We start from the raw sequence: 12,180 nt of genomic DNA on the forward strand, positions 1-12,180 counted from the left end.
TTTTTTAACTATATATGAAACATTTTGTTTAATAGTTGTGATTTCAGCAGTATAGTAGTATGAAAACTAACAAAAAAATGGACCAGTATCAAATCTCACAATGAATTGAGTAAATGCTGGAAATGTTACTGTACTTAGTTGTAGAGCAAATTACTATCCATTGTGCAAGTTCTGGAAATGAAGCAGTGTGAGCCCTGTATAAATGAGCTTTGTCCTAGGGTGACTACTTTAACAAGCAGGGCTGAATTAGCTATGCCATGTGGGTGGCAACATCCCATGGTGCTGAATGGACTCGACTCTCTCTAGCTCAGTAACACGCTAATTTTAAAACGAGCCTGCGTGCACCCATCCCCGTGTATATTGGCACGCAAGCAAACATGCGCTGCAATTTTAAATCATGCCCACACTTTTGTGCTTATGTTTTAAAATACACCTCCCGCATATAAGTATGCACCTAATCTTAAGAGATTGTGCGAGAAAATATACTTTGCATATCTTTCCTAGGACTTTATCTTTTATATGCGTATGTAGGTGGATTTTAAAACATGCTTATGTGAGGGACAAACCAGTTTTCCAATTAGTCCACCAGTTTGCCCAATTAATATCGAGATCTTCAAAACCCTCTGTCATGCACACCCCCCAGTTGACCCAGACCCCTCACCCTGTTCTGAAAGCCGTAAAACTCGAGATCTTCAGACTTACTCCTTATATGAAACAGCAATAAAGATACACCTATGACAAGCTGACATGTGCTGTGGTCTCTGGATTTAAAATACGGAGTTACACATGTATCTGGCCCCGTCCCTTTCCCACCCTCTTATTTTTGACTCATGCATAGGTATATATGCACAGCTTTTTAAAATCTGCATTGCTCGTTTTTGGCCTACATATGCAAACAACACTTTTAAAATTGACCTCTAAGGTTTTAGTACTTGAACATTTGTGGGAGTTTCTGCACATGCTTCCTTATGAGCTCCTCAGTTTGCTTTTATCTGAGCTATCACATGGATGCTACCCTGTCTCTCTTTCTCTTTTGTTTTGTCATTCCCTTTATTGCCTCACATTTTTCTTTGCTTCCTCAGCAGCCCTTGAAAAGCACTTTTCAGTGCTGCTACTGCAAAAAAAAAAAAAATCCTGCATGTCCATCTCTCATTACATGTTTTCATATATGGTGGGCTTCCAAATCAGATCGGTCATTGAGTCTGTACTGAGCGCCGAAAAAAAAAAAAAAAAGATGGTGTAAGCACCAAAATCCTCGAATCTCCTTACAGTGCCAAATGCGACATCGAAGTCAAGCACATCCTCATCAATGGTACTAAAATTGGCATGAAAAGTATCGATGGGCTATCAATGGTGCAGAGGTTTCTGGTAGTCATCAATGCAGCAGGTGTTGACCCATAAGGAATACCATGCTCGCTCAATATCTTAAATGGTGGTACCACCATAGATGCCCTCATCTTTTATGGCTTGTAAGGTGCCTCTAGATACCTCACATTTTTTCTTTCTGGATCCCAAGTGGTCTAGAGCTTCATCGGTGTTGATCCAGATGGCCCCAGTAACAGCGGATCTAGTGCACTCCTCTGTACAAGAGGGAGGAGCCAGTTCAGGTTTCGGAAGACATCTCCTCTGCCAATCGCTCAAAGAGCTCAACAGTTGATCAGCTAAACATACTAGTGAAAACCTCTTTTGTGTCTTTTTATCCTCAACTGCGAAGCAGGCCGTTTCATCTTCTTCTGACTAAAATAGGTGAGCTTGTGTCTTAGTTGGAGGGGACCTATCCAGCCTCTCCATCTGGTGCTCCATTAGTTACCCCTGGTGGGGGCGCCATTGTCCCTTTCTGAGAAATCACCTGTTGACAGGCATACTTGGAAACAGGAGGAGTGATCAATCTGGTGACTTGGTTGAATCTGCTATTGCCTAGGCACCATCAATATCCATTCATGTCTCCTTCCTCCTCTCCCAGATCTTGGGAAAGCCTGTCTCAGAAAACAGTTCTACTAGAATTCCATCAGACATGCTGCCCAAGCCATCAGAACATTCCTCCCTGCCAGAGGATCTTTCTTGTTTTGAAATTTCTGAATAAACGGGCGAAAAGACTGGATATTAATGTCTAGAAGAATAAGGATCCAAGGAAAGAGGTTCACGGACTCCATCTTTTAGAGCCACTGGAATAGGCTGCAATCCCCATTCACCAGCTGCTGAGGCATCTACTAATCCATATGTGGGAGAGGCCTCCTCTTGTGCAATAGCTAGGAAGTTGGGTATAAAGATTAGGATCCAGCTGGTGCTGGGTTTTGGTGAGGTCCAACACAGACACTAGTCAGTAGTACAGTTGGCAGAAAAGAGGCCAAAAAGACACGCATCTTCAGTGTCCTGCTGGGGACTGATCAAAGGTTTTTTGGATTTATTTGGGAGAAAAAACTTCCAGAGTTCAATGCCAGGTGCCTGGATTGCTGCATACCAGCTATATTTGGTGCAGAATTTGCATGACTGAATTAAAAAGATCAACCCTTTGGCCGAGAATTAAGCCCAGACCATTCCGAGTTCTGTTAAGCAATCTTGGATGTGGAAGAATGTAAGAGACACCTTATCTGTTTGGTGTATGAGTCCTGTGACATTGTGGCCTAAGCATTGGCAGGAGCTATCAGCCTACACAGAATAGTATGGTTAAAGGCCAGTGCTATCTGAGAGGTTGTGCATGATAGACTGGCGGATGTCTGCACAGAGGAGAAGGTTAGAGAGACTCGCAGATAAACATATGACTCTTCAGTCTCCATTGGCAGGAATTTCAGAGCAAGCTTCCTCTACACGGGTATCTGTTCTTTGGTCTTAGAAGATCTTATCAGCAATCGCCCATATTGGCATTATCGGACACCTATTTATTTATTTATTCCATTCTCATTAGTGTTAATTTTAAATTTAAAACACCGTTCAATGTAACATGTTGTTTTTGTATGTAAACCGGAGTGAAGGCAACTCTGCTATACCTCGGTATATAAAAAATGCTAAATAAATAAATTTTATATACCAATATTCTGATACAATATACCAGTTCACTGCAATATAAATAAATCAAGATAAACATTTTAAGTAACATCAAAATATAAAATCATAAATTCAAATATAAACAAAACCCTTGAATGTGACTGTATCATGAAACAAATTGAATAAAATAGTAATTTAAAAAAGGTTAAAAATAACACAAAATAAAGTAAGAAGCATTAAAGTGGATAAAATAAATAATACTAAATAATACTCACACTCCAAGTACCTGTATGTATTTTAAAATTAATCTTAAAGGTCTGATATTCACTAATCTCACCTCTCCAAATGCCTTTGAATAACCATGTTTTTACTTTTTTTTTTTTTTTTTTTTTTTTTTTTTAAGGTCTGAAAATTAATTCTAGTCTAAATTCTTTCGGTAGGGAATTCCATAATTTGGGATTGGCCTATGTTAAGGTTCTTTCTCTCACTTTATTCAATTGGGCTGATCTAAGGAATGTGATAGTTAAAAGCCCTTTTATTACCTGATCGCAAATTACGCTGTGGAGTGTGAATATGTAATGATGCATTTAACCATTCAATATTTTCATTATATACAGATTTATGTATTAAAGTACTTTGTAGTGTATTCTATATGTAATGGGCAGCCAGTGTAAATCTTTCAAAATCTGAGTAATATGTTCATATTTTTTTTGTCCCTGTTAACACCCTGGCTGCCACATTTTGTAAAAGTTGAAGTAGTCTAAGGGAAGAGGACGGAAGGCCTAATAGAGCATTACAGTAGTCTAACTTAGAACAGATCAGAGTTTGTAGAACAGTCCTAAAATTGTTAAAATACAGTAAGGGTTTAAGTTTCATATTTGAAATAGCTTTCTTCATGTTAAGTTCACTATCTAAAATTACCCCTAAATCTCTAGCATGATCTACTACATTAAAATCATGTTGATCAATTTTATATTTCTTAATAGACTCACATAAGAGGAGAATTTCAGTTTTTTATTGATTTTAAGTGCTAACTTCAGATGTGATAGCAGTTGCTGGAACCAAAAACTGAACATAATCGGCGTAAATAAAATGTTAAACCCAGTTCAGACAGATATTTACAAAGTGGGAACATATATAAGTTGAAAAGGGTAGCTGATAGTGAGGACCCCTGTGGAACTCCTGTAGATAACGAAATTTTATCAGAAAACGAATCCCTATTTTAACCCTATATGAGCGATTTTTGAGAAGATTCAAACTAACAGAGCGTTTTGTCTGTAATACTAATTTCAATGAATCTCTGGATCAGAATATTGTGATCAATGGTATCGAAAGCTGCTGATATATCTAACATAATCAATAAATACGATTGCTCAGAATCCATTCCTCCAAGAATGGTGTCAGATAAAGAGAGATCAAAAGTGTCTCTGTGCTTAAAAAAAAAAATTCCGACGCGCTGGAAGTGGGAACTCCTTCCGGGTTACAGGTAGAGACGCCAACGCTGACTGCAGTTTCTCAATCACTTTCTACAAACTCGGTTGTTCCGGGAGAAGTGAGAACCAGCGTGGGAATATCTGGATGCGGACAGGGAGAAGGGGCTGCTGGGGTAAGTCCAGTGGATATTTTCCTGCCATTACCACAAGTAACTACCCAAGCGTTTAAACCCCTGAAAATCCCAGACCGCCCTGAGACTGTGACTATGGCTGCATCCGCTGTAAACCAATTAAGCGAAAAAGTGGAGTTATTGGCATCTCAAGGCTCCCAAAATTCGTTTGAATTTCAGAAGAAATTTGATCAAGTTTCAAGGAAAATTGTGAAACTGGAGGAAAAGGAGCAAGAAAATTTAAAGTTTAAAGCCGCAATGGTTAAAGATAATCAATTCATTGCAAGAAGAGTAGAAACATTAGAAAATGCTTCTAGACACTTAAACATAAGGATTTTAAATTTTCCACGAGTTCTGGGCGAAAACCCATATATTTCTTTAAAGAGATTTATGAAGGAAGTCCTTTGTTTTGAGGAAGAAAATTTACCTGCTATAAATGTTTCTTTTTGCCTAAAGTAATCTCAACAGCAAACAGAGCAAATATACAGGAAAATTTAACTGAATTCTTAGAAGATTCGGCAACAGAAATAATAGACAGGGCTACGTTATTGGTATCGCTAATATCATTGCTGGATGTTCAGTTAATAATGAAAAACTACTTTAGAAAGTTTCCTACTGTTTTCTATAATGAAAATGTAAAAATTTTTCCTGATTTGTCTCCTATCACCCAGGAAAGGCGCAGGGAGTTTTTAACCCTTCGCCAACAGGCTATTACGTTGGGTTATATTTTTAAATTAAAGTTTCCTTGTAAGTGTATCTTAAAGAAAGGAGCAGAAGTCAATATATTCTTCATTTCTGAGCAATTGAAAAGTTTTCTTACATCTAAAACACCTATTACATTTTCTCCCATAACTACGTAAAAGATAAGTGGTTGTTAGATGGCAGCCTTTATTGTTTAAAAAAAAATTATTTTTCCTTTTTTTTTAAATACTCTCCATAATTTCAGATCCTAAACCTACGTAAGTTCACTGTATATTGATTTATAAGTTTAAGAAGGATGGAAGTATAAATATTACTACTATTATGGTGAATTGTATATATGAATATAGGTTTTTTCCTTTTTCATCCTATCTGTGTTTTCTGTATTTGCAAAATTGATGGTTTTGTAAAGTTAAAACTGATAAAGAATTAAAAAAAAAATTAAAATTTCAAAAGCCAAAGTGGGACAGATACAAAATAACATTCTCATCAAGATAATCAGTTGTTTGAACAACTTTTTCAATTAACTTCGTTAAGAATGGCAAATTAGAAATTGGTCTGTAATTGTTTAATTGATTCACATCAGAATTTTTGTTTTTCAGAATAGGTTTTATGATGGGATTTTTCCAAATAGCTTAAAAAGTGCTTTCTTCGAGTGATAAGTTAATTATATTGGCAACAGGTTTTGCAATAATATCAGAAAACATTTTAATGTGTTTGGGAATTGCATCAAACGGATGAGAGGCTGGACTTAACTTTCTAATTAAGTTCTCAATTTTGGTAGAGGACACAAGCTCAAAGGCAGTCCATTCACGATCTACTTTTCTGCAGCAACAATATCTCCCGCTCTGAGGCCAAACCTGGGAGAGTCACTAGCCAAAAGTCCTCTAGCAACTCCCAGCCAAACTGGGACTAGCTTTTTGATGATCCAAGGACCTCTACTCTGGTTTCTTCAGGAGCAGAGAGAGAGAAAGAGCACCATGCACCAACAAGTGCTGTTACTGCTTGTGCTTCTCTTATCCTTCCTCAACTCAGCCTCACTGTGTCTTCAATTTAGACCCATCTCATTCATTCCAGCTCCAATCTGGAAGTAGTCTCTCCTACAAAAGGAATCAAGAGTGGCAGTTCTCTTCAGGAAATATGGCCAGGGATTCTACGCTCACTATTTTGTAATTCCAGAAAAGACTGAAGGATTGAGACTGAACCTGGACTTGAGAAGATTAAACAGGACTCTAGGAGAAATTCAAGATGAGCTCTTTCCACATGATTCTTCTGTCTGTTCTCTCATGGGATTGGATATGCACTCTGAACTTGAAGAATGCGTACACTCATATTTTGATTCACTACTCATACTAGAAGTGCATCCGATTTTGCAGTGAAGAGTTGCCATTTTCAATAAAGATTCCTGTCCTTTGGACTCTCAATGGCCCCAAAGGTGTACACAAAGTGCCTAGCAGTGATAGCTGCCCACCATTGTTAGAAGGAGATCTAAGTTTTCCCATACCTGGTCTGGCTGGTAGTCGGCCCTTGCTCAGCAGGTGCTGAGAAATCTTTGGAGGAAGCCACCTTAGGTTCATCATAAATTTTGCCAAGTCAAATATGGTACTGATATAGAGGATTCAGTTCATCGGAGCATGGATAGATTCAGTAGAAGAGTAAGCATTCTTCTTGGAAGAAAGAGAGCAAAATATATATATATATATATATATATATATATATATATATATCGTGACTTTGGCCACATTGGTCCTTATTGCTCTGGGATATATGGCAGCAGCACACACACAGTGCCTCTAACATATCTGCATATGAGAGAATTACATTGGGGACTCCATTTCTAATGAGACTAGCTGCATCATCCATTGTTCCAGTCTGTTCTAGTAACACCGGAAATGAAAACATCCCTTCATTAGTGGCTATCCCCTGACGACTCTGAAAGTGAGCTGCTCTCTTCGAAATCTTCCTTATCAGTAATATTGTTTTGGATGTGTCCACCAAAAGGTCAGGCTCTCATCCAGTTCCCTTTGGCCTCAAGAGCATAGTCAGTAGCAGAGCATCTTCTTAAAAGTTTTAGACTTGCTTTCTATTTGGTATGCCCTGGAAGCATTCTTTCACATCCTGTAAGGAAGGAGAGTTTTGAACCAAATGGCCAAACTGATGTCTGTACTACCTACAAGGAGGCACGATATGGAACTAGGACATTGGGCACAAGGCCTTCCTACAAGTAGCCTACCTTCTTGGATTATTAAACACAGCAGTTGTCTCAGTAGGGTGTTCGGTCCATAAGTGTGTACGCTGGACCAGAGGGTGGGGAACAGGCTGTTCAGTCTGTGGGGTCGCTTTGCAATGGACCTTGTTGCAATGGGAAAACAGGAAGGCCTGAATGTCGTCTTCCATTCTACCAAACCAGTTAAGGTTCATTCCGGATAACTTTCTGCTGAAATGGGATGCAGATCTGCTGTATGCATTTCCATCACTTTTGCTAGTGTCAAGGATTGAGCAAGAATTAGACTGTCACGTCAGTCTGGGCCAGACTGATGTAGTTCTCTTTTTGTTTGGCCGTTGATTCACCTTCCCATTCCCTGGGAATCTACTCAGCACTACTTAAGCAGGAAAAAGTTCTGCATCATCTGAATTTGATCTACCTCAGCCTGCCAACATGGATGTTGAGTGATCAGTAATGTCCTCCTTGGAACTCCACATGGAGCTGGAGGAGGTTCTGATTATGGCCAGGAAGCTGTCCACAAGGAGGTCATATGCTTTCAAGTGAAAAGATTTTCATCTTGTTACTTGGGTTCTCTGGACCCTTTTTCCTGTATGCCCAGAGATCTGTTTCAGTACTTTTTTAATTCTTTCTTCGCAGGGCCTCAGAACGTAATCTATGAAGGTATACCTTAGCGCTATTTTTGCATATCATCTTCAGGTGGAGGGGAGACCCATTTCCATTTATTTTCTGGTCTCAAACTTCATGAAGGGCTTATGGCATATGAAACCACCAGTGCCATGAAATCTCAATGTCGTCTTAGTGCAACTAATGAAATCTTCATTCGAGCTGCTAGAATTGGCTTCTTTTGAAGTTCCTTACATGGAAGGTGGTGTTAATCTGTCACTTTGACTAAAAGTCAGTGAGCTATATTTTTTCTCCATATCTGCGATTTCTTCACAATAGGGTGATGCTCTGCACCCATCCTAAGTTTTTGCTGAAAGTGGTTTCTGTGTTTCATTTGAATCAAGTTGCTCTGTCTACATTCTTTCCAAGACTTCATACACACAAAGGGGAGAAAGCCCTCCAAATGCTAGACCTTAAATGGGTCTTAGCCTATTAACTGGAGAGAACTTGCTGTTAGATTTCCAACTGTTTGTATCTTATGATTCTAATAGACTGGTGTGGCTGTTGCCAAACACCCTTTGTCAAACTGGCTAGCAGACTTATGCGCTAGCTGGCTTTAAAATCCAAAACGCCATCGAGACTCAATAGGTAAGAGGCCTGGTTGCCTTAACGTACCTAAGAGCCATCCCCTCTGAAGACATATGAAAATCTGTAACTTTGCCCCAAAACAATCGTAATCTCACCCACAATAAAGTTCTTCTGAACTAATTACTCTATTTTAAATAATTAAAAAATGAATAAATTGAAAAGAAAGAAGTAAGTTTCATATTATAGATGCATGCCTCCTCGGCCTTGCGTCTTTCTTGTGATATAATCATTAACTTGCCTCCTTCCTCATTTATTTTATTTGTAAGACAAAAAAATTTTTTTGAAATATTTTTATAAATGAATTTTCTCTAAAAATCAATTGTATTGATTTTTAGAGAAAATTCATTTATAAAAATATTTCAAAAAAATTTTTTTTCTTACAAATAAAATAAATTAAAGGAGGAAGGAGGCAAGTTAATGATTATATCACAAGAAAGACGCAAGGCCGAGGAGGCATGCATCTATAATATGAAACTTACCTCTTTCTTTTCAATTTATTCATTTTTTAATTGTTTAAAATAGAGTAATTAGTTCAGAAGAACTTTATTGTGGGTGAGATTACGATTGTTTTGGGGTATATTTATGTTTCTCATCTTGAGCGGAGATGGACATTGGAAATCTTTAACTTTGGTCATCAATTCACACCTTCACGTTCCACTACTGCCAGCACAAAGTTTGAGTGACAGTATTTTGGGCAAAGAGTTTTGCTTTGCCTGTTCACTCTATATTCCATTCTCCAAGGGGGAGAGCAAAGTTGCTTTTCAGTGAAATGCTCTGCTTGCATCCCTTAGCTTGGGACACCTCAAGTGTCATGGCTAATTCAGCTCTGCTTGTTGAAGGAAAAAGCAAATCTGCTTACCATAAACAGGGTTCTCCGTAGATAGCAGAATGAGTTAGCTTAATACTTGATCTATCAGATTGAATGCATTTATTCTGGTCATTAGTTGAATTTTTTTCTCTTCTTTGCAGGTTTGCCCTTGATAACATCTGTATCGTAGTTTGAGGCAAAGAAAATAAACAAGAGAAGGTAGGTATCTAAATACAATTTTGATTTTATAAATGCATTTACTGATTGATAGAATTTTTTTTCCTCATTGATTCAGATCATGTTACATATTTTGTTTTGAATTGTGTAAAGGTTTGCCACCTGAGATCTTGTATTTGTGTCAGAAGCAAGCATCTTCACTGTGTGGTGCCTGTAAGTTTGCATTTGCTCATAGAGATTTTGAGAGAAATGAATATTAATATTTCTAAATGTGAAAACTGTTAAAATAATTTGCTGCTTAAGTCTTTTTTTTTTTTTTTTTTTTAAATAAAGTAAATTTGAATTCTGTTACTTCTGGGGAATTTGGTGTTGTGCAGAATTCTACATTTGACCTACAGAATAAGATGTGGGGACCATGAAGCAGCAACAGCAGTAGAGATGTGCACAGACCAGAAGGGAGGAAGGAATAGTGTCTGTCAACTGGAAGTGAAAAAAAAAGCAAACAGCGTGGGCTGGCCTACATGGACCAGAAAAGAGTTGGGAGAGTCTATGTTGGCCCACACAAGCCAAAAGAGATGAGCCTGCATCAGCCTTGACCTGCATGACCCAAACAAAGGAGGGAGCTGAAGGAGTCTGGTAGAGCTTGAATGAGCAAGGTAGATAACGAGCTTGGGGAAGGAAGGAGAGAGCTGGGGTTCTTGCTAAAGAGGGGTCAGCAATCAGAAAGCTAGCACATCTGCTGGGGTGAAAGGAGAGAACCCTTCATGAGTCCAGCCTGGAAGGGGCAGAGAAAGCTGGAGATCTAAAGTGAGGGGAAAGGGGCAAATAGAGAAACAGCTAGGGGAGTCTTGCTGGGCTGAGGGAAAATAACTAGGGGGGGGTGGGTAGTAGAGAGCTGGGAGGTGTTCAAGCCTCATTGGGGGGGGGGCTTGAGCCTGTTGGAGTAGAGAGAAATCTGGTGGGGGGAAAAGGGGAGGGGGGAGATAGTGAGTAAAGAGGTATTGACTGGAAGAGGAGGAAAGAGAAGATTAAGCATGGTGAAGGGATTCCAGTCATAAGGGGGAGAGCAATCTGGAGGGGCCAGGCCTCCAGATTGCTGGCACAAAAAAATAAAAATTTTGCATCTTTGAATATTTTTTTTTTCTGTATTGCATTATAAATAAATTACTCAGGCAGTGATTATATTATCTGAACAAACAAAGCGTGCAACATTTTGCAGAATTTTAAAATGTGCACAGAATTTGTTTTTAGTGCAGAATTCCCCCAAGAGTAGCTGTTCCTATCTATGCCACTGGGCGAGTAGCTAGAATATAACTGCTGAGATCAGGGATGGAAAAAGTTAGAAAACCTAGGTGACAAATAGTTTAGGAGTTAGGGAAAAATGTTCTTTCTCTATTTCTTCTTTTTTTTTTCTGTTTTGTTTTATTTTGCCCTTTTTTTGGGGTGGGTGGGGGTGCACGTAGGGTGAAACCTTTTTTTTTTCTTTATTCTATAATCTGTTTATGGCCCCTTCTGTCCCTGTCCAGGGATAGAGCTTCTGTCCCTGCCCAGGGATAGAGCTGAGGGAAGAGAAGGTGGTGATACTTTCCCTCTTTGTCTTCCAGTCTCTTGGTTACTATCTGCTTCACCTATATTTCCATCTATCGGTCACCCTCTTTCTCCATCGACAAATAGGCTGAAATATAAATGAAACATGAGTGATGTCATCCAGCGCTGAACAGACCGTTCTCTCCTAGCTCATAGAGCTTTTGCTGTACTGAGCATGGATGTGAGTTTCCATATGGGCACTGCCCCATGAGCCACTCAGTCTTTTTTTCGTCCAAGCTTCTGCACAGTATATATCTTCTTTCTCTAATTTGTTTGGTACTTTATTGTGGTTTTTTTTTTCTCATTGTAATTCTGAGTTGCCTTGCTGCCTTGGCAGCACCTCCATAGCACTTTTAAAAACAAAAAACCCTAAAACTACAAGAGAGGGAATGTCTGGCTCCATGAATGTCAACTGCAATAGCTTCAGGAATTGTGTGCATGTGTCCAAAAGATATCCATCATCAGTAGCCGCAATATGTGCTACAAATGTCTGTCTGGGGCCAGACCACGACACAGCTAACTGCTAAGACTGGCTGGATATCACGGAGGACCCAGAGGAAGAGGTCTGTAAGATGGAAGAACTTGCAAGTCGGTGAAAAGCTGGTCTCGGAGCTGGGCTTTCTCAACTTCCCTCCATACTGAGTTGAGCAGGAGCTCCTTGAGAAAAGCTGTCCCTTCTGTGGCACCGGTTTCCATATCTGCTGCTCCATCAGGGTTGAGCAAGGCATGAATGCATTAGAAGCAGGTTTCAGTGAGCCCTTTGCAGGGCTCATCAATGCATAAGGAAGAAAAAGCACCATGTGTTGGAGCTAGTGGTGCAGTTGGCACCACCAAAGTTGAGGT

General features: G+C 39.2%; 1 protein-coding gene across 27 annotated transcripts in view; it reads left to right on the forward strand.

The window, feature by feature from the left end:
* ZNF644 (zinc finger protein 644) overlaps positions 1-12,180 on the forward strand; it is a 234,439-nt gene that overhangs the window by 46,099 nt on the left and 176,160 nt on the right. For 12 of the 27 annotated variants that reach the window (XM_029617826.1, XM_029617834.1, XM_029617840.1 and 9 more), the window contains one exon: positions 9,735-9,792. The gene's annotated coding sequence lies outside the window, so the exon portion shown is untranslated. Of the gene's footprint in view, positions 1-9,734; positions 9,793-9,903; positions 9,964-10,127; positions 10,407-12,180 lie in introns of all 27 variants that reach the window. The other 15 variants (XM_029617824.1, XM_029617822.1, XM_029617842.1 and 12 more) reach the window with 3 other exon arrangements.

This window comes from Rhinatrema bivittatum, chromosome 10, assembly GCF_901001135.1.
Source record: "Rhinatrema bivittatum chromosome 10, aRhiBiv1.1, whole genome shotgun sequence".
In the NCBI taxonomy this organism is placed as follows: Eukaryota; Metazoa; Chordata; class Amphibia; order Gymnophiona; family Rhinatrematidae; genus Rhinatrema; species Rhinatrema bivittatum.